Source organism: Papaver somniferum, unplaced genomic scaffold (assembly GCF_003573695.1).
Source record: "Papaver somniferum cultivar HN1 unplaced genomic scaffold, ASM357369v1 unplaced-scaffold_47, whole genome shotgun sequence".
Taxonomy (NCBI): Eukaryota; Viridiplantae; Streptophyta; class Magnoliopsida; order Ranunculales; family Papaveraceae; genus Papaver; species Papaver somniferum.
In genome coordinates, this window is record NW_020647304.1 from 1,112,548 (window position 1) to 1,133,032 (window position 20,485).

The following is a 20,485-nucleotide window of genomic DNA, read 5'->3' on the forward strand; positions in this document are numbered from 1 at the left end:
GATGTAAGAAAATCACAAATTTGTGATGCCAAATTCAGATTAAAGAATAAAAAAAAATCAGAAAGACACTTGAACAGTTTAAAAATGCCAACACTTCCTTGATTCGCCTCACATACAACCTTTCAGCCTCTAATGATATATCTAGCTGAGTATTATTAGATTAATGTTGCATTCATGTAACTGCTCAAGCTAAAAAAGTTATGCGGTTAAGCCCATTTTACAGTATTTGTGTCAGCAAACCTCTTCAATTCATGTTACGGAAGCAACATAACAAAACAAAATTCCTTTCCTTACAGTCACTTTTACACATCTATAAGACACGACAACAACCACTAATGCAGTGGAGGATGTAAGTTCCATGATGTTCAACATGTTCTATAGAAGAAGAGATACCAGTTATTTGCTCCTCCAAATTAAATAACATAAAAAAGACAGTGTAAACAATGATATTGCTGCTGATTTGAAATGTCCTCCACATCACTTGTATTAACGCCCCTACCTTCACTATCAATAAAATTCATCTGGATCCGAATCCCAGACTTTCCCGACTTTTTATTATCAACAGGTTCATTAAACGATACATCATCAACCAAATCATACTTCACTAGCAGCATCTCTAAATACTTCCACAACAGGTCCAAAGTGAACAGACCACGCATCACTCATGTCAATCCAAAATAGTAACACCGCTCCCCAGCACAACAACAACACTGTCCCCAACAAAGTCGACCAATACCGTTGTGCACAATCAGTTCTTGTGATTGAGAGGAAAACCAAGTAAACAATAACATGAAATTGATCAATAACATTTCCAAACTAAGGATTACTAAACCATGCATGCAATTCTTTTGCTAACATCTTTTATTCATGGATCTAGTCTTACTTACTATGTTGTGAAAGCACTTGTGGATTATGATTATCGTTTACTCTTTGATTGACATTTCCAGATTTCTGCAATTGATTGATGACATTTTCTGATTTCTCAATTTACCATACTCTACAACATAATATACTACGCCATGTTCCTGACACTTCCAAAAGTTTCAAGGGTACAACGTCGTCGCCATGATATAAATGACATTCATTTTTCGAATTACACAAGCAACTCTTCATGCACATCTTTTATTCATAGATCTAGAATCTACAGTGTACATACACATCTCAACTACACTCATCCACAAAGAAACAAGTAAATCTCATAAGTCAAACCATAAACTAACCAAAATTGAAAGAAAAGAAAAAAAAACAATAAAAAAAATAAGAGAATAACTTTGACCATTTTCTAGAGTCCGTAGCACTATAAATAGCTCCAAATCCTCCGGATGGTAATACTTCATACTTTGTTTATCGCACCGCAAGATGGATCTACTCAAGGAAACAAACCAAAAAACCCTGTGCAACCAAAATACAAATAAAAATTATGAGCCTAAATCAAAACAATAGACAACTAGCGAGAACTAAAACACTAATTAAAAATAAAATAAAAATTGAAGTGCTTACGAAAATTCAGTCTATTCTTCCAAAGTACATCACAATATATAATGAAAAAACTCCGGTTTTGAGAGGAAAAATCATTGTGTGAGTGAATTTCATGAACAATACAGGACAAGGGCTTCATCTTCTTTCGGCAATTTTAGAGGAATTAAGAGATCAGTGAGTAATAAACAGATTCACGAAGAATCATACATTATTCTGAAGAAAAAAAATTGAGATCCAAAGAAAATGAGCAAAAAGAAAGTTTTACTTTGAAGGCGGCTGCATATTGTGGTTTTAAGGTATGTTTCTATGTTTTCATGGGATATTACTTTATAAGAGACCTAGATGGAGATCCAACGGTTGGAGATGTTTTAGATATCTCCATCGAAGGCTTGTACGTGGAGACTTGTAGTGTTTGGTGGAAATTTTACAATGCTTGGAATTGGTTTTTGAGTGTCTACTGTTCTTTCTTGTTAACCTTGATGCTTTTGGTTTATTTTCCTTTCAGTTTGTTAATCATCTACTTTTTGTGTTCCATTATCAGGACTACTACCAATTTTAATTAAGGGATAATTGCACCAGGTGGAGTTAGACCCCCTTGCACATCACACGCAGCCTCTCAGTTGTCACGCACTGGTAATTGAGTTAATCACATACCTACAAATTATTTTCTTGGAATTATCATGTTCATTTTCGCCAAACGCAGTATTATCTAACTCCCATATCTCTTGAAAAATAGATCTGCCAAAGATTAACAAATGAGGAAGAGGAGATGCTCTTAATGCAAAGCTTAATGATCACCTAAGGAAAAAGAACGAAAAGTCTACAATAACGATCAAACCAGGTAAAAAGATTCCAACTGGGGATTGGGCCACTGAGTTCCAAACTGAAATAGGAATCATCTTCAAAAAGTTTGCACCATGGTCGACTCGCCCCAAATTGAAGTCAATTGAAAAATCAGATCTGAGGAAATTTTATGATCTCATATTGGTACTCATTTTTTCTTTGATTCATTTTAGTGTCCCTACTACTCTGTTCTTCTAATGTCCCTACAGTTATGTTCTTCTTGCACAGTCTACGACTTTATTAATTAGAACTCTCTTTGCGTAGTTTTTTTGTTGCTGGTGCTAACAGAAATTTGTTTGGTGATTGTGAACTTAGGAAAAATTCAATATTGATCTACATGTAGTATGCATTCAGAAGGCGGTCAACAAAATTCTAGCAAATGAGTACAGACAGTTTAGATGTACGCTTCACAAACACTACCTGCAGTACAAACAAGATGGGACAGAACGGGAAAACCCGCATCATCAGGTTAAGCAGGAGGATTGGAAGAAACTTTTCACTTGGTTTTAGTCTGATGAGTTTCAGGTAATATTGTTGTTCGATCCTTGTTGTATTTATAAGATTTATTTGTGGTAGTAATATTGGTGGTGTTCAGACTTCACTACTAGTCGTATTTATGATATCTATGTGGTATTCTTTTGCATTGAACTGTCTTCTTTGGATTTGAATGCATACAAGTAGCACTAAAGGTAAAAAAAGTCGAGAAGCGAATACAACCATTCATTGTACGGGGTCAAAACCTTTTTCCCGCTATAGAGAGGAAATGGTAATTGTGTTGTCTCTGTTACTCTTTTATAAGTTTATGGTTAATACTGTATCTAATTTTTTTTGTGGGGAAACCTTCAGTGTGATCCAGAAAGAGGTGAAGTTGTTGAATAAATTGAATTCTACAAGAAAACCCACTGCAAAAATGATGTTTGGACCTATCATACGGCTGAGGAAAACTATGTAATACAAGGATTTTCGTTGTGATTTTATTTTAAGTTTTTTGTCTGAGTTATTATTTAGTTTTAGTATATGTTCTGCTATTTATTGTTAATTATTATGTAGGGTAAAATGCTTGAACTCCGAGCTGCGCCTACACCTGAAGGTTCAACACCCTTGACCGATGCTCAAATATGTGAGGAAGTGCTAGGTGTAAGATCCGGTTATGTCAAGGGTCTTGGTCATGGGTATGAAAAACCTAGCTCCTCTAGCATTGAATATAACGCGGAGTTAGGCGAAGCTCTTAGGAGGGCATATGAAGCTGAGAAGAGAAATAAGGAACTTGAAGAAAGAGTTGATGAGCAGAATCACACAATACAGGGGCTGGTAACTGGCACAATGGATATAAGAAGAATGTTGCTTGAAATGAAGGGAAATCGTCAAAGTACTCCTGAGAACCGTCAAAGCACCTCTTGAGATGATTGTTAAGCGACCACCAGTTGAGATGTGCATCTCTGTTTCTTTTTTTAGCTTTATGCATGTTTCACTTTTGAAATTTGTAGTGGTATCGTTTTTTCAATTTGTAGTGGTATCGTTTTTTCAATTTGTAGTGGTATCGTTTTTTCAATTTGTAGTGGTATCGTTTTTTCAATTTGTAGTTTCTTAATTAGTGGTGTTATTTAATGAACAATGTAGATGTTTTCTAGTAATGATTTGCTTCTTTTCATGAAAAAAATTATTGGTCAAACTTTGATGAATTACAATTTTTAACTAAAATATGAAACTGACTCATGAATTTGTAATTTGGCCGGATAATTCCTTCCCCTTGCAAAATGAGACCCTTGCATGACAGCTTGTTGCATTGCAAATGAGACACTTACATGACAACATGTTTTGTTGCTCAATAGTACCAATCATCACTCTTGTGAGCGTCGCAAATGAGTATATATATTCCACTATTATAAGTGTCACACATATTATGTTTATGTTACCAAATTATGTGTGGCAAATATAACATTTTATGACATAATAATGCGTAGAAAATAATTATTATTCACGATATTATTACGTGTTGAAAATAATATATATTAACGACAGGTTTATCTGTTGCGTATGCACTAATTTTTTAACGTATTGATATGTTGAAAATAAGGATTGTTTGTGACATCTTAAACCGCTATATATAACATGTATTAACGACGGGCTTATCCGTTGAAAATAAGTATTGTTTGTGACATCCTGAAAAAACAATATTTGTGACGCACAAGCTATTTGTGACGCAGAAAACATGTTTGTGACACAAACAAAGTGCTGAGAAAAACCCTTGGCATAAGTGACGCTTTTAGCGTCGGTCGGATTATTTGCAACACCTCTTTTTATAACGCATTGACCAACAGCGAAAAAGCGTCACAAACATATATTTGTGACGTAAAATCAAATATTTGTGACGATATTTTTCATTGAAAAAACCACATTTTGTTGTAGAGAAATAGATTAAGAAATAATTTTATTAGTTTGTAGTTCTAGTGTTTACTTAAAATAGATTAAGAAACAATATTTCTCAATTCTATTTTTTAGTATCCCTGTTTTGTAATACAGAGTGTATATATGCTCGTTCAAAATAATTGCAGCAGGGTCTTTTCTCCATTACAAACACAAGCCTAAGTAACATTATCAGAAATCATTTAAATTGCGGAACCTTATGTAACTACGTCACATACAAGAGGATCCTGAGAACAAATGATGAGCATTTGATGTGGAACCTCTACAACAATGTATCACCTCTTGCAGAGGCTATGATCCTTAGTCGAAAGACTACTTATGCTTCTATAACATTAGGGCTGTGTGTGAAAGAGTTTGACTGCCAAAAAGGAATGAAATAACTTGATGTTGTAAAATGTGGGATTGGGAAATTGAACTGCAGTCGAGAAGTTTCTTTTTGATTTGTGCAGTGGCTTCTTAGACATATGTTTCTATGGTGTAGTGCTTTAGTTTTTGAGAAAGTTACACTAAAAATATTACCTGTAAACTCGCATATAAATGTTATCCATAATGATGTGTACGGCACTCTCAGTTCTATTCTACTGTCAGATTGATTCTTCTTATTTAGACATCATATCTGGTCTCAATTTTGATTGTTGAACTTTAGGGAGGGCGATAAGATATCTGAAATGTCTGAAATTGACTAAGATGAACAATCAACAAACGCATAATCTGAAATTGTTCCTTTACAGATTTGGGTCATGGTCAAGTATTTTTCAAGTGGACTGGAAACTTGTGAGACAACTAAGAACACTATGTTTTTGACAGTGGATTTGGTTTAAGGAGAAACATTCTCAAGATGTGAATGAGTAATATAAAATCTAAATTTCCACTAGTAAATTTTAAATTTGACAATTAAATTTTAAATATTGTGTATTCCTAGATGCGGAGATTTGGTTACTTTTAATTATGGTTCCATCAGGCATAGAATACTAATAGTGGAACCACTTTGGCAATGTAACCTTACTTTACTGAACAACTAATCTTACACCTTTGGTCACATCACTGATTAGTCCTAGCCATGATTGAAATGGTATTAGTGGTAGCGAGTGATGATGATAACGATTCATCTTGAAGTTGATTGAGTAATGATCATTACTAGGCTAATTTCCAAACCGTGAACCAAAACACTACAAGTCCACAACAACAAGCCTTTACCACCCTCTAACCGTTGGATCTAGGTCAATATCTCAAACATTTCCTAACCAATGGATCGCCTATATAACACCCTTATTAAAACCCTAAAAGCTTTAGTTAACCCTACGAACATCTTCAGTTCAGCCGTCTATAATACAAACTTCAAAAAATTTAGATCTCACAATTTTTCTTCAAAATGGATGATTTATACAGAGAAGATTAATATTGTAGTTGAAATAAGATTGCAAAATAATCAAAACCTTAAAGAAAGAAGATCAACCCACTAGTAACCTCTATAGCAAATGATGGATTCGAAGAACATGTGTAATAAATCTAAGCTTAGTAGTGATCAGCAGTAAACATCTAGAAAATTTAAAACAATTTCCGCGGTGTAATGTTTAATACCAGGACTCAACAACAACAATTATGTTACACTCTGGTCATACAACCTCTTTTCGGCTTCGATGGGATTCAGAATTAAATCCTTCACCAGCAAGTTCTTAGTTATGAAGATTAGAGAGTTTAGAGTCAAAAAGGACAATCCCCATGACTCCAACACAACAACCAAACCCCACAGATATGGAACAACAGATTTTGGACATTTTGAAAAATAACAACACATCCGGAATTGGACAATATCCCATCAACCATTTTATTCAGGCTAAAGAGGGGAAACTTTATATAATGCATCACTTTAACGACAAACTATTGAGAAGAAGGTTGAATCCAGATCTACCTTTCATTATCTTATTGATTCTGGAGAGAACATGGAAATTGATAACTATAGGCATGCATTACAAGAATTTAGATCATTATATGCTCAAGCACACTTATTAAACACTTCAAAGAAAAAATACTAAAAAAAAGAAAAAAAGAAGCAAACTAGGATCCGTTCTTTCTTCCTATTCATTTGTTTTTCCCTCAAATTAGGATTCAGAGGATTCATTTTCTATTTTTCCTTCGATTCAACCTCCTTTCACGATGCCAATAGTCTTATCAATGTTTATCACTATTGTAAAAAGATAAAAAAGAAATAGGCTATAGAAAACTGCATAAGCGCCATCAGCTAAATCAGAACCATGAGAGCAAAAATCATAGTGCGAATCAGTTGTGTGGTCTCCAGCTGTGTAAATCTTCCCATAAATAACCCAAAAATTCCATTGATGATCAGCTCTTGAGATTTTTCTTCTTTGATTGTTTGTTGTTCATCAGCACTGGCGGCGGCCTCACTTGTCTCTCTTTGATTGTTTGATCTGAGTTCTTTCCTTTTTATAGGCAACAAAAGATTATGATTTACCAAATATTCCTCCTACTTCTACTTTACGGGCTGGTTCGTATTTTTTGTAACACTTACGTACGGAAGGTAATAATAATAATGCCAACCTAAAACTAGCCGATACCACTTCTAGATGTTTGTGTTTAAAGACAAAAAATAATTTCCACAATTCAACTTCAATACTTCAACTATCAATCAGGACATCTTTGCACCAACCAATAACACAAAATTGAATTCGTCGATCCCAATGTACAAAATCACTAAATAAGGTGCAAAATTGGCAATCACATTTTAATTAATTATCAACATATAAACTGAAAACCCTATTAATCAATTTTGAACTCGAACTAACAAATCTGGGTTAGGAACCCCAACTGAAGGCTTACTCTAGCTGCTATACATTGTAGAAGCCATTCTCAAGAACCAAAACAGGGGCACGTCCAACTACAGTTATTTTTGCAATGGTAGGAAATCGCCTTTGTTGTTCTTTATAACGCCGCTGATGCTTTACATTCCCGATCCATCAAAATTTATTATGCTCCATCAAATATCAATTTCCCATTTAACTTTAACGACTTTTTGGTGGTAAAATGCCCTAGTTAACTTGGTTTTGGTCTAGTGTTTAGTGCCTACACAATTAACTTGGTGAATTTGAGAACCATTTTCTTAAGCTTAGATTTTGTTCCTTTGAAACATATACAATATATATTTACGTATCGGAAGAACTATCCGATAATAAGAAAAGATAAGTTTGTTAAGCTAGAAATCAGGAAGGAAATTCTACTAACAGTAGTCTAATATATGGAAACACTGTTATACTAAACGATATCTTCTGCATATCCTTGATATTCTCGGACATATACACTTCAAACTCTCCTATGGAATAATTAAACAAACCTCTTGTATTCAATATTTATTTGAAGAGCAGACACATGAAAATTTGGGTTGTTTCATGAATTTACAGAAAACCCAAAATTTATCAAGAAAAATAAAACAAACTATATAGTCACTTCTTGGATACATGAAGATGATTGGGTTAATTAGGAAATCAGGAAGTATCAAACAAACTGCATAGTCACTTCATGGATATACATGAAAATTGGGTTAATTAGGAAGAACACGAAAAACATCCTACAGAAGAAAAGCTTAGTTACATTGAAACCAAAGAGAGTCCGCGGCAAAAGCTTCTCCAATCTTAACTTTTTTGGCTGGTGCATGCCCACATAATGGTTTGGAAAAGCAAAAAAAATTGATACATCCTAATCTTTCTTGACTGTGATTGCAACAAGTACGTTTGTTTCCACCGTAGTTCGTAGCCTCCCATGGATGATGGCATGATGCATCGACAGAAAATCATCATTTCACTTGTCATAAATTGACTTCATCCACAAATGTCAGGAGCAGAAAGAAAGCGCAACATGCCAGCCAGTAATTTCCTTAGTAATCAAGTTCCTAATCTGGCTCGTGTGTTCTGTTTTCTTACTTTGTTTGAAAATATCTATTTGCTTATTTCCAGATCTCAGTTACCGTTCAGACCCTACAAAAAAAAAAGAAGATCTATAAGATAAACCTTATTTACATCGTATTTCTATAATGTCAATCAACAATAAGAAAAAAATGCAAGTACGCGTATTCATTGTGGTACACATAATGATATGTTTTGAAACTCTAGTCTCTACAACGTTGACTTGAACAAACAAGGATCCTGAAACTGTTGTGCGAAACCCAAATACAAGTTACAACTTACAACCCCACATTGATCGCATTTCAACTTTTAAATGCCTATAAAACCCAAATTGGAAAACCCATTACAGAAGACCAAGGCAGATGAATGCCTAGCCGAACAAATAATGTGAAAAGCCCAAATATCCCGTGGACATAAATCTGCAAGTAAACCCAGTTAATAAGCCCACAATGGAAAACCCTAATACCCTAAGAAACATTAGATCTACAAATCTTCTATCACTTTCAAATAATGTTTCCCTTTAATCCCACTACCCCACCCTTGCCGTTGTCGCTGCCACTTTTTCCGATCACTTCCACCTTCCTCCGATCCATCTTCACTTTCACCTCTACTACCATAATCATCACCCAAAGAGGTCCACATACTAAGTTGATTAATAACTAAGAGAAAAGCTCTGACAAGTGCTCTGTTGGCCTTCTCGTGCAACCTCAGGTAAGTTTCCACCATGAATTTGGTGGGTCAAGATTCTGTATCATGGGCATCATTAATTGTAGGAGCTAATCCATCTTCAAATCTCAATTGCAACATAGGTTCATCTGCAGCTCAAAGGGCCCCAAAAAATGTTAATCTAGCTAACTCTCACCAACCTAAGAAATGTATTTCAATAGGAAAGAGTTCATTTGAACTTGTTAAAGCTAAGATCAATTATGAGGTCGTCGTTTCTGTGAAACAAATCAACAAGGGATTCAAGGAATTTGTAATATCAACTGGTGCTGTCGAATGGATTATCTCAATTCTTGAGCAAGAATCAGCCATCCTTCGAGAAAAAACCACTTATTGGAGTCACAATAAGACCAACAACAAGCTTTCAATGGTCCGTAATTTCTTTGCGGATGGTGAGATGCTCAAACTCACTAAAGTGGCGTCAAAAAGAGATCCAGCTGAAGTATGTTTTTTTCCATCAGGAGGTAACGGAAAGGGATGGACGGATTTAGCTGAAGCAATGAAATTTTGCTTAGCTATGGAAATTACATCCCCTCTAATTGTGCAGCAGCCTAAAGAATGAGTACTTCACAGGCAAAATCCATCTTCATCGTATTTTATCCAAAACAGGTGGAAGGGAGCTCTTATTTGTGAGATTGAAATCCTAACATGGCTTGGATAGAGGTTGCAAACATGTTGAAAATATTTCTTAGTATTCCAGGTTCTGTTTCCCTCTCCCCTTTTTCGTCGGTTAAAGCTCTGTTCTTTGTGGATTCTCTAAATAGGAAAAATCGAATTCTTAACAAAGGTGAATGGGAAGAACAAGGTATTAAAGTTCGTTTTTCGGAATGGCATCCAGATGCTAACAGCTTAAGTTCTTTGGGGACAACATTTCCTAAGCCTATTTGGCTGGCCATTCATGGTGTTCCAATGGATATATGGAATTTAGAAACATTCAGGAAAATAGGAAAATTATGGGGAGGTCTAGTCTCAACTCATCGGAATTCTTTAAATGGTAAAGATTATTCGGCTGTTTTACTTCAAGTTGCGGGTCCAGTACATGATCAGGCTGAATTCAAAATGGTGCACATTGACGGTCAATCTTTTCCTGTTCTTGGTGAAATTCTGGAAAATGAAGACATCATCGAGCATTCGGAATTCCAAACGGTTGAGACCAAAGATCAATTCGAAAAAGCTTCAGTAGCCCCTCCGGTCGATAGATTCCCCATCGGCGATATATCTGATCAAGGCATTTCCAATGGCAAGGTTCGTAATAATTCGACTGAGATAAGGGCTGAAGAAGAAATGATGATGCTTTCTCCAAGAAATATTAATGAGTCTGAGATCAACAGAGATTTCAGTTCAGTACATGCAGTCAACGAGGTGCTTTTTTCTGACTTAGTACAGCATCCTCAACGACCCGCATTAATTACTCATCAAAGTTCAAATTTTGAATTTGATCTGCTATCAAATATAGCGCCAAGTGGTAGTGGAGGGGTCAACACAAGAATCCATATGGCTCCAGAGCTTAACCAGGCCCACAACAAGGCGGATGATATCAATTCAAGCACCTTACACAGGCCCATACCTGCTAGTCCATCTTTCATCTTAGACTCCTTGGTCTCGTCTGCTATGTCTTTGCCGTCGGCATCTCCCCAAAGTTCAGAAGATACCACAAAGAACGCAGTCATGCAACAAAGTACCTCGAACAAGGATTGTTATTCTGCAGAGGTAGATGGGTTAAATGAATTGCAAGTTCTAGTCCAAGAATTTCAGCAAGCAGGACCCATTTTAGGAGTGTCTTTCAATCAAACAGAAGCCCTGCTACAACAATTGTTACATCATACAACTACTAACAATAATTGTGCTTTGCTAAATGTTCATTATCCATCTCAACAAGATATAGATAATGAAACTGCTAAAGTCCTTGCATCAGTCAATTTGGTGGATCCATGAATACAAAAATTATTTCTTGGAATGTTAATGGGTTGGCAGATAGTAATAAGAGGGATGATCTTAGAGTTATCATCAGGCTTTGGAAACCTTTAATTATTTGCATTCAGGAAACTCACATGGAAGGTTTGCAGCGTCATCAGGTTAAAAAAATTTGGGGTGCCAACAATTTTGATTGGGTTGCGCTAGATTCCATTGGGCATTCAGGTGGCATCCTAATGATTTGGAATAGCAACAAAGTGGTTATGATTGAGTCTCTTCTTGGAGCGTTTTCGATCTCAATAAGATGCAAATATATCAATGATGACTTTGTCTGGTTACTTACCTCTGTTTATGGTCCGGTGCTCAATTTTGAGAAAGATTAATTTTGGGAAGAACTCGGAGACATTCGATACCTTTGGAATGATCCTTGGGTCCTATGTGGTGACTTCAATGTCACCAGATTTTCTTTCGAAAGATTTGGTACCCAAACTACCAACAGGTTTATGCGGAAGTTCTCCAATCTTGTTAACAATCACCAGCTAATCGACCTTCCCCTAGTGGGCAGTCATTTTACTTGGTTTAGAAACTCATCTTGGAGTATGATGGATCGTTTCTTAATTTGCTCGCGGTGGGAGGATCACTTCTTGAGGATCGAACAATCTTCTCTTCCGAAACCCTTTTCAGATCACCTTCCCATTATGTTGTCTACTGAAGAGGAAGGTTGGGGCCCTATCCCTTGTAGATTTGAGAAGATGTGGCTGCAAGGTGACACAATTTTGGGGCTTATGGAAACCTGGTGGAGGTATTTCTCTTTTCATGGCTCACCTGTTTTATTCTCGCCAAAAAAATGCAAGCCTTAAAAGAGAAATTGAAAGCTTGGAATAGGGATGTTTTCGGCAAGATTGAGAAGCTCGTGCAAGCTAACTTGTTGTCTATCCAGAGCATTGATGCAAAAGTTGCTCTCGACCCTGTCAACCCTCAGATGTTGAATGAACAAATCGTTGTTAAAGCTGAATTTAAGAGACTAGCTAAAATGCATAATGATTTTTGGAAGCAAAGAGCCAACATAAATTGGGTGGAGGAACATGAAAACAATACACGTTTCTTTCACAAGTATGCTTCTTCAAATCAAAGGTCCAAAAATTTCTCTCAGCTTAGAATCAATGGTGCGATCACAAGAGTCAAGCCTACAATCAAAAAGGAACTGGTGGATTACTATCAGAACTTATTCAAAGAAAATACTCACTCAAGACCTCAACTGGATGGCCTTGCTTTCCCTTCCATATCTGCGAATGCTGCTGCCAAATTAGAAGACCAGTTCATGAAGATGAAGTTCTGTCAGCTGTTAAAGAGTTAGGCCAGGAAAAATCTCCTGGACCTGATGGTATGCCAATTTTCGTTATTCTTAAATGCTGTAATTTCATGAAATCTGACATTATGCAGGTGATGAATGAGCTCCATAGAAATAATCAACTTTCCTGGTGCTAATTCCTAAAGTGAAGGATCTCGAGAAAATTTCTGACTTTCGACCAATAAGTCTCATGAGTAGCATCAACAAAATCATCTCTAAAGTTGTATCTTCCAGTCTCAAAGTTGTACTTCCTCAAATTATTAGCTTCCAACAGTCAGCTTACGTTACAAGGGAGGCAAATTATGGACAGTGCCATGATTTCAAGTGAATGCATCAACTCAGCTCAGCTGCACAATCAAAATGGTATTCTCTGCAAAATTGATTTTCAAAAGGCATATGATAATGTTGCGTGGTCCTTCATTGACTATGTCTTAAGAAGAATGTGGTTTGGTATTAAGTGGAGAAGATGGATCGACGCAGCTATTTCTCATGTTCACTTTTCTGTGCTTATCAACGGATCCTCTAATGGAAGGTTCAAAATCTCAAAGGGCCTGCGTCAAGGAGATCCATTGTCCCCTTTTCTGTTTTTAGTTGTTGCTGAATCCTTAAACTTAATGTTGGCAAAGACTGCTCAACTCGAATAGATTCAAGGTTTCGACGTAACCCTAGGTGGTTCAAAGATAACTCATCTTCAATTCGCCTACGATGCCTTGGTCTTCATCAAGAATGAAACTCACAGCATTGGCTATTTGCGCAATATTCTCATTTGGTTTGAAGTGATTTCAGGCCTCAAAATCAATTTTCATAAAACTTCTCTTATGGCTATTGGAAACGTGCATAACCTTGACTATCTTGCGACTACAATGGGGTGCAAAACTATGGTGCTCCCTTCAACTTATCTAGGTCTCCCCCTCGGTGAATCTTATAGATCAAGCAACAAATGAGACTCCTTTACAGAAAAATTTGAAGCCAGACTTCCAAGATGGATAGCCAAAAGCCTTTCTCGTGGAGGTAAACTGACTCTCATTCTCTCGGTTCTTGTCTCCACTCCAATTTATATCTTTTCTTTCTTCCTTGCTCCCATTAATGTGATTAAAAAGTTAGAAAGAATAATGCGTAATTTTCTGTGGGATGACGGTGAAGACAACAAAAAGTATCACTTGGTTGATTGGAGCATAGTTATGAAATCCAAAGAGGAGGGTGGTTTGGGAATCAAGGATTTACATCTGATGAACATTGCCTTACTTATGAAATGGTTATGGAAGTTTGGTGAAGATGACGCACCCTTGTGGAAGGTATTAATCTTCGAAAAGTATGGCATTGAAAAGCTAGGTTGGAACGCGGTGAATCCGAAACAAGCTTATGGATGCAGCGTTTGGAGAGGAATTCAAAACCAGGTATCTGACTTCAATTCCAACTGCAAGTTTATTGTCGGGAATGGTGAAAGAACTAAATTCTGGTGGGACGTTTGGCTAGGTACCTCTCCTTTAGCCGAGCAATTTCCTTATGCCTTCGAAGCCTCCGCTCATAAAGAGTTCACAGTAGCTACAATCATGTCGACAAGAGCTGGTCCTTAGGAATTACAAGAAGAATACAAGACCATGTTATCGAAAGTGTTGCAAGGATGTTGCATGCTCTGGATGAAAGCAATAATACACTTAATAACAATCCAGATGAAAGAGGTTGGATGGATAATAATGAAATTTCTAAATTCTCGGTTAAGAAATGTTATACGTGGCTGGTTTCTCGGAAAAACTCTCAGCAAGAAGCGGTTTACGTCCCACCAAAGAAGATTTGGTCCAAATATTGGCCTCCAAAGGTGAGTTTTCTCATTTGGCTTGCTGTCAATCAAAAAATCTTAACTCAAGACAATCTTTGTAAAAGAAAATGGAGATATTGGGTGAATTACTGCTATTTATGTATCGATGACGGAGAAACATCACATCATATGCTTCTTCACTGCTCGTATGTGAACACCATATGGAGATCTTTCATTGAGTTATTCAACCTGGTATGGATTACTCCCCCATCTGTTGAAATTGCTATTCACTCTTGACCTAATTACAAACCTAAAACAAGAAAAGATGTTGTGATTAGCACAATCCCTGCTGTAATCATTTGGAATTTATGGAAGGAAAGAAACCGGCACTCGTTTGAAAACAAGTCTTTACCCACAACGAAGGTCATCCAGAAGATTAAGTTTACAATCGCGTATTGGGTGTATCAGCAACCTCAAATTCATAGGCATTACTCTTCAACACTTTATGTTGAAATGGAAGGATGGATGTTGGAACCTCCATGAGTCTTATGTGTTGTTTTTGTTTGCATTTCTTTCTCATCTGGTCGTTGCTTTGGGATGTTTTGATTGATTATCGTCTGTACTTTTCGTTCATGTTTCGTGAGCATTTTTCCCTTTCTATAATATTATTAATTTTACCGATCAAAAAAATAAATATATTATTGAGATTTGAAGACCAAACAATTAATTGATCTTCACAATTTCCATCGCTGGAACCCTCATGAAAACATACACCCATTGTCGTCGCCTAGATAAAGATTTGTTGGAAACTTGATTTATGTGGAGATTTTATGAGTAAATTAATATAGAAGAGGGAGAAGGAGATGCAGGTATACAGGACTAAGATGGAGGAGTAACAATGGAGATACATACAATACCCTGGAAATGCAAACAACTTACTAGATGAACCCACCTCCACCGTCGACTTCCCCATCATCATCCGCAAGAGTGATGGATTCGCGGTATTTCACTTCGTTTAGAGTAGAAATCATTATGTTGTAATTCGTTGTTGTTGAAGATGATTAAGCTGGTCATGATTTTGCTAATCATAGACATAGAGGATTTCAGATCTGATTTTTAGGGCTCCTATCTTTCGCCATAGTGACGACGGAGGCTAAAGATAATGGGATAAATCTTTCCTACTTATAAGGACGAGATCTCTGCCCGTTAATGTTAGGGTAAATAGCTGGTAGTCGATTTGTTTTTATTATTTGATTGAACGGTTTTTATAAAGATAATGGGATAAATCTTTCGTACCCTATGCTGACCGTGATTTCTGACGGGCAGCCATACGTATCACCAACTATTATCATACACGTGGATGGTTTATATAGCGTTGGATGCTTTTACAAAAAAATAAAGATAAAAATGGCCAAGTGAATTTGAGCATATTCAAATATCTTTATGGATGTGCAAAATGGTATTGATCCCGAATCAAGTGTTCGTGTGTTGAATTGAAATTGACACGGATGAAAGAAAATTTGTGCTTGTGCCAACGTGCTCTCAAACGTTTGCCTGAACCGAGTTCCTCTTAAAAATTGTCTCTACCAATCACACCTTCACCTGAAGTTCCCTATCTTGTTCCTTTCAATTTTGCACCAGCCAAATAATTTTTCTCAAGACAAAAATTAGACAATCTGCTTAGCAACTGCTTCTGTAAAGGCCACCCGCAGAACAAAAGCCACGAAAAATAACCTTATAGGTGATTCTATTGTATGTGGAGGCTAGGACTACAACTCTCCACCGCATGCCTTCTTTCGGCCTCTATACTTCCCATACAGTGCTTGGATTATTGGGTTTTAGGCCTGTGGCTATGGGGCAAATCCTTTTGAATTGGATTAGCCTAAGAAGCCTACTAGTGATTTCAAGTCTCCCGCCTAACATAAACGACTAATAAGCATACCAGGTTAAGGGTTCCGCCATTACGTAAACCTAGAGGTGTAAATTGGGCCGGCTAGCACGTTTACGTCACAGCACAGCACGTTTATATTTGAGCACAGCACGGCACAGCACGTGACCGGCACAGCACGGGCACAACACGTTTGTTTAATGTGCTGTGCTGTGCCCGGCAAATAGGCACATCAGCACGGAACATCACGCGGCACGTGTAAGCACGCGGCACAGCACAACACAATTAAAAGCACAGCACAGCACGGTTAAAAGCACAGCACAGCACGACACAACACGGGTAAAAACACAGCACGTGTAAAGCACGTGAAGCACGGCCTACTAGTCAAACCCCTTATTATTTAACGGTCCATTACCTATAAGTCTATAATCAAACCACGTGCATAGCTAGAAGTACTAACACGTTATCATGCCGTTACCTAGACACGGCCTATGTTTGACTAGTATTATAAGCGAAAAGAAAATTTTGAGTTCTCATTTCTCTTTCTCGCAAGCCCTTGGGAAGAAAAAAAACCAGACAGCCGTCGCAGCCGCTGGTAAATCTTCTAACAAAACCCCTAATGTCTTTATCTTTGCTCTATGATAGCACTCTTTCTCTCTATTTTCATTCCGTCTAATCAATCTGTTTATATTTTCTTGACAAGATTTGGTTTCAGTGGGATTTTTTCAGCAATTTGAAGCTCAAGGTACGTTTTGTTTTTCTTAAGTTAGTTTTTTTGAGTTCTGGTTTGGTAATTTACTCAATCGGAATTTGTATTGTTTAGATCTGTGATTTTTCAAGAGGTTTCATGCATTTTTTGGTGACGAAGTGTTTGTGATTTTAATTTTAGAATATGAACATGAAGTGTTTGTTAAAATGTTTGATTTGCATTTTTTTTTTGTTTTAATCGATCTGTGTTGGGGTTCCTACTTGTTAATTTCTGGTTTTTATTTGCAATTCATATTTACCAAATGCTTCATTTAACCTGTATGGTGTTCCATCTAAACATATTATGTTTATGTTTGGCCTTCCAGATATGGTGTTCTTCAAACAAGATGAAGCCTTCAATGCAGATTAATCAATTCCTATTATTATGTTCCTGTTTAGGTTACGGATCTAAACTTATATATATTTTTTTTTATTTTCCTAACATATTACCTGGTTAGGTTATTGATCTGCATGTGCTTGGTTTAACACCATTTATTTTTGACATTTTCAGGTGTACTTGGTGAAGAAAGCTATTAAATCAAGACCCACAGATTGAAATCTTTCTTATCGCTCTAGTTTGACTCCCTTTTATTTTATAAATTTACTGTTTTTCTCCAATTTATATTAGGTTTGTTTATAAGCTATGGAATCTGGTGCTGGTGAATCTACTAACCCGTTGAGTACTATAGATTTAGATATGCTTGAGGCCAATCGGGAAGTCCCTGTTGGTCAGGAGAATGCACCTTCCTCTCTTCCTAAAACAAGAAAAAGAACCTCCGAAGTTTGGGCTCATTTTGAAACTAAAGAGGTTATGTTTAAGGGAAACTTGGTATTAAGGGATGTATGCAAACACTGTATGACTGAGTACAAAACTAGTAATGAACCTGGGATTAATAGCGGGACTGGTCACTTAACTAGACATTTAGCAAAGTGTTTGCCCTTACACTTAGATGAAAATGATCCTAAGCAAGCTAAAATCACATTAGGTAGTGCAGGGGTAGGTAACTTTACTTATAGTCAGAGTAGAATGAGAGAAGGATTAGCTGATTTCATTGTAAATTCCGAGAAACCCTTAGCTCTAGCTGAAGATGAGGATTTTGAGGAGTTTATTCAACTTTATCTTCAACCTGCTTATAAAAAAGTTAGTAGAAATAGATCTAGAACTGATATTGTGAAGAAATTTGATGGAAGGAAAAACCTTTTGATTGCTGAATTTGCTTCCCATGCTACTGGTATATCTTTTACTTCGGATATGTGGACAGGATGTAATGGATCTCCTTATATTTGTGTTACATCTCATTATATTGATGCTAAATCTTGGATGCTAATCAAAAAGGTAATTGCTTTTCGTATTATTCCTTATCCTCATACCGGTCGCCATATTCATAAAGTTATCTTAAATATTTTGAAAGAGTATGGTGTTGAAAGTAAATTTTTCAGTCTTGGTTTGGATAATGCTGCTGCGAATGTTAGTGTTATTGACTGTTTTCAGCGTTCTGTTGTGCCTCCATATCCTGATTTTGCGAAATTGTTTCATGTTAGATGTGCATGTCATATCATTCATTTGATAGTTTATGATGCCATTAAGGTGATTGACGAAACTGATAACTTGGACTTTATTAGAAAAATTAGAAGTGCAATCCTTTACATTACTCATGCTCTTTCTAGGTTACAAGAATTTAAGAAGTCTTGCCAAAATTTTGCTCTTAAACCTAGATCATTTGGATTAGATGTGCATAATAGATGGAAATCTACTTACATGATGTTGAAAGCAATTGAAGGTTGTGAAACCGTAATATTGGATGCCCTTATTGATTCTGACTATGAACTGGACATGATTGACTTTGACAATTGTAAGGTGTTTACCAAGTTTTTAGGTGTATTTTATACAGCTACTAATAAGTTATCTGGAGTTTACTATTCCACCACTTGCATTTCTTTGAATCAATTGTATAACATTGCAGTATCATTTAAACAATGTAGGGATAATAGGCTTTATGGCAGAGTTATTAAGTTGATGGAAGAAAAATATCTGAAATATTGGGAGGCTATTCCACCTCTATTTATCTTGGCGTCTATTATGGATCCAAGGAAGAAAATTATTGGAACAGTTATACTCATAGAAGGAATTGCTAATGCCTTTGATAGAGAAACTCTTGATAGTTTTGCATCTGTGCATCAAATGCTTTTGAAACTGTTTAATCATTATTCCAGTACTCATGGTATTAATGTGTAAACTACTGTGGCCCAATCTCAATCCGATTTTGGTGAACTAGATCCATCAGAAAGATTGTTATCAACTTGTTCTACCACTGTTTCAAGTGGCACATCTAATACCAATTCAATTTCTGAACTTGTTAGGTATTTAGAGTTGGATGTCACTGTTTTCCTTGGAAGTAAGGAATTGGGGAGTAATTTTGATATTTTGCAATTTTGGAATACTCATGGAAATAGTTTTCCAATTTTGCAGATTATGGCTCGTGATTTACTGACTCCGCCTGCATCAACAGTGGATTCGGAGTCTTGTTTTAGTTTGAGTGGGAGAATTTTGAGCAAAAAAGGAGCCGACTTTCCCATGATATTTTGGATGATCTAGTGTGCTCAAAGGATTGGAATGACGCTCGGAAGAGAAGACATGAGTTTAATGATGAATATGAGGAAGTATTCTCAAGGTTCGATGGTTAAATTGTCACTGGAAGGTATGTAAAGATAGTATCCTCTTGTTTTGTTTTAGTTCTTGCAACTGTTACCCCTTTTTAAGATACACTAGCTTAAAGCAACAAACACTTTGTAGAGTACTGGAATTGGGCAAATGTGAACAATTCTTTCCATCAACATTATAAATCATTGTTCACTTTATTTTGTGATTAAATTCATTCTAAATGTTCCTTCACAGGTGATTCCACTTTTTTGACATGGATCTCGCAGATCCATGAAAGCTTACAAATACTTTTTGTGCTGCTGATTAGCTATGCTTGGAATGTGCAGTTATGTAAAGCTATATTTTGGATGCAGTTAGTTTGTAAAGCTATATTTTGGATGTATATTTATCAGATGTTTTCTCTTACCCCACAACTACAAGGTTTTGTTCAGTCTCGTGAAATGGCATATTTTGGATGTATAGAGCTTGTTCTCTGCTGAATATTTGCTCTGTTTTTTTTTTCTTTTTTTTTTTCCTATTTAGTTAATGGGGTATACCTCATTTCCTTTTTAACTTGTAAGCTGGACTGGTGGTTCACCAATCAGACTTGTGGGTTGCCTATGTTTTTTATCTTAATATATATAGTATTTTTGGTATATTACGTATAGCACGGGTGCCGACACAGCACAGCACGGCACAACACGTGAATAAATGGGTTGTGCCCGTGGGCTGTGTTGTGCCGAGCTTTTGACTAATAAAGCATAGCCCGACACAGCACGTTTAAATTGTTGGCACA

At 36.5% G+C, this 20,485-nt stretch overlaps 1 long non-coding RNA gene across 1 annotated transcript; it reads right to left on the minus strand.

Annotated features, from left to right (window-relative positions):
- Positions 1-268: 268 nt before the first annotated feature.
- LOC113342732 lies at positions 269-1,759 on the minus strand. The gene is made up of 3 exons (XR_003356810.1): positions 1,501-1,759; positions 1,277-1,392; positions 269-710 (listed from the first exon to the last, which is right to left on the minus strand). It is a non-coding gene; the product is annotated as an uncharacterized LOC113342732 (long non-coding RNA).
- Between the last annotated feature and the right edge of the window lie 18,726 nt (positions 1,760-20,485).